Source organism: Oncorhynchus nerka, unplaced genomic scaffold, assembly GCF_034236695.1.
Source record: "Oncorhynchus nerka isolate Pitt River unplaced genomic scaffold, Oner_Uvic_2.0 unplaced_scaffold_873, whole genome shotgun sequence".
NCBI classification, from domain to species: Eukaryota; Metazoa; Chordata; class Actinopteri; order Salmoniformes; family Salmonidae; genus Oncorhynchus; species Oncorhynchus nerka.
In genome coordinates, this window is record NW_027040414.1 from 24,937 (window position 1) to 28,053 (window position 3,117).

Sequence of the window (3,117 nt, forward strand, 5' to 3'; positions counted from 1 at the left end):
CTGAAGAGATGAGGAGAGCTGTTCCCCTCCACACCCTCCACACCATGCTGCAGTTACCTGAAGAGATGAGGAGAGCTGTTCCCTCCACACCCTCCACACCATGCTGCAGTTACCTGAAGAGATGAGGAGAGCTGTTCCCTCCACACCCTCCACACCATGCTGCAGTTACCTGAAGAGATGAGGAGAGCTGTTCCCTCCACACCCTCCACACCATGCTGCAGTTACCTGAAGAGATGAGGAGAGCTGTTCCCCTCCACACCATGCTGCAGTTACCTGAAGAGATGAGGAGAGCTGTTCCCCTCCACACCATGCTGCAGTTACCTGAAGAGATGAGGAGAGCTGTTCCACTCCACACCATGCTGCAGTTACCTGAAGAGATGAGGAGAGCTGTTCCCCTCCACACCCACACCCTCCACACCATGCTGCAGTTACCTGAAGAGATGAGGAGAGCTGTTCCCCTCCACACCCTCCACACCATGCTGCAGTTACCTGAAGAGATGAGGAGAGCTGTTCCCCTCCACACCCTCCACACCATGCTGCAGTTACCTGAAGAGATGAGGAGAGCTGTTCCCCTCCACACCTCCACACCATGCTGCAGTTACCTGAAGAGATGAGGAGAGCTGTTCCCCTCCACACCCTCCACACCATGCTGCAGTTACCTGAAGAGATGAGGAGAGCTGTTCCCACACCCTCCACACCATGCTGCAGTTACCTGAAGAGATGAGGAGAGCTGTTCCCCTCCAGCTGCAGTTACCTGAAGAGATGAGGAGAGCTGTTCCCCTCCACACCCTCCACACCATGCTGCAGTTACCTGAAGAGATGAGGAGAGCTGTTCCCCTCCACACCCTCCACACCATGCTGCAGTTACCTGAAGAGATGAGGAGAGCTGTTCCCCTCCACACCTCCACACCATGCTGCAGTTACCTGAAGAGATGAGGAGAGCTGTTCCCCTCCACACCCTCCACACCATGCTGCAGTTACCTGAAGAGATGAGGAGAGCTGTTCCCCTCCACACCCTCCATCCACACCATGCTGCAGTTACCTGAAGAGATGAGGAGAGCTGTTCCCCTCCACACCCTCCACACCATGCTGCAGTTACCTGAAGAGATGAGGAGAGCTGTTCCCCTCCACACCCTCCACACCATGCTGCAGTTACCTGAAGAGATGAGGAGAGCTGTTCCCCTCCACACCATGCTGCAGTTACCTGAAGAGATGAGGAGAGCTGTTCCCCTCCACACCCTCCAGTTACCTGAAGAGATGAGGAGAGCCCCCTCCACACCATGCTGCAGTTACCTGAAGAGATGAGGAGAGCTGTTCCCCTCCACACCCTCCACACCATGCTGCAGTTACCTGAAGAGATGAGGAGAGCTGTTCCCCTCCACACCCTCCACACCATGCTGCAGTTACCTGAAGAGATGAGGAGAGCTGTTCCCCTCCACACCATGCTGCAGTTACCTGAAGAGATGAGGAGAGCTGTTCCCTCCACATGCTGCAGTTACCTGAAGAGATGAGGAGAGCTGTTCCACACCACACCATGCTGCAGTTACCTGAAGAGATGAGGAGAGCTGTTCCCCTCCACACCCTCCACACCATGCTGCAGTTACCTGAAGAGATTTGGAGAGCTGTTCCCCTCCACACCTCCACACCATGCTGCAGTTACCTGAAGAGATGTGGAGAGCTGTTCCCCTCCACACCCTCCACACCATGCTGCAGTTACCTGAAGAGATGAGGAGAGCTGTTCCCCTCCACACCCTCCACACCCTGCTGCAGTTACCTGAAGAGATGAGGAGAGCTGTTCCCCTCCACACCCTCCACACCATGCTGCAGTTACCTGAAGAGATGAGGAGAGCTGTTCCCCTCCACACCATGCTGCAGTTACCTGAAGAGATGAGGAGAGCTGTTCCCCTCCACATGCTGCAGTTACCTGAAGAGATGTGAAAAGCTGTTCCCCTCCACACCTCCACCATGCTGCAGTTACCTGAAGAGATGAGGAGAGCTGTTCCCCACACCCTCCACACCATGCTGCAGTTACCTGAAGAGATGAGGAGAGCTGTTCCCCTCCACACCCTCCACACCATGCTGCAGTTACCTGAAGAGATGAGGAGAGCTGTTCCCCTCCACACCCTCCACACCATGCTGCAGTTACCTGAAGAGATGAGGAGAGCTGTTCCCCTCCACACCCTCCACACCATGCTGCAGTTACCTGAAGAGATGAGGAGAGCTGTTCCCCTCCACACCCTCCACACCATGCTGCAGTTACCTGAAGAGATTTGGAGAGCTGTTCCCCTCCACACCATGCTGCAGTTACCTGAAGAGATGAGGAGAGCTGTTCCCTCCACACCCTCCACACCATGCTGCAGTTACCTGAAGAGATGAGGAGAGCTGTTCCCTCCACACCCTCCACACCATGCTGCAGTTACCTGAAGAGATGAGGAGAGCTGTTTCCCTCCACACCCTCCACACCATGCTGCAGTTACCTGAAGAGATGAGGAGAGCTGTTTCCTCCACACCCTCCACACCATGCTGCAGTTACCTGAAGAGATGAGGAGAGCTGTTCCCCTCCACACCCTCCACACCATGCTGCAGTTACCTGAAGAGATGAGAAGAGCTGTTCCCCTCCACACCCTCCACACCATGCTGCAGTTACCTGAAGAGATGTGAAGAGCTGTTCCCCTCCACACCCTCCACACCATGCTGCAGTTACCTGAAGAGATGAGGAGAGCTGTTTCCCTCCACACCCTCCACACCATGCTGCAGTTACCTGAAGAGATGAGGAGAGCTGTTCCCCTCCACACCCTCCACACCATGCTGCAGTTACCTGAAGAGATGAGGAGAGCTGTTCCCCACACCCTCCACACCATGCTGCAGTTACCTGAAGAGATGAGGAGAGCTGTTCCCCTCCACACCCTCCACACCATGCTGCACTTACCTGAAGAGATGAGGAGAGCTGTTCCCCTCCACACCCTCCACACCATGCTGCAGTTACCTGAAGAGATGTGGAGAGCTGTTCCCCTCCACACCCTCCACACCATGCTGCAGTTACCTGAAGAGATGAGGAGAGCTGTTCCCCTCCACACCATGCTGCAGTTACCTGAAGAGATGAGGAGAGCTGTTTCC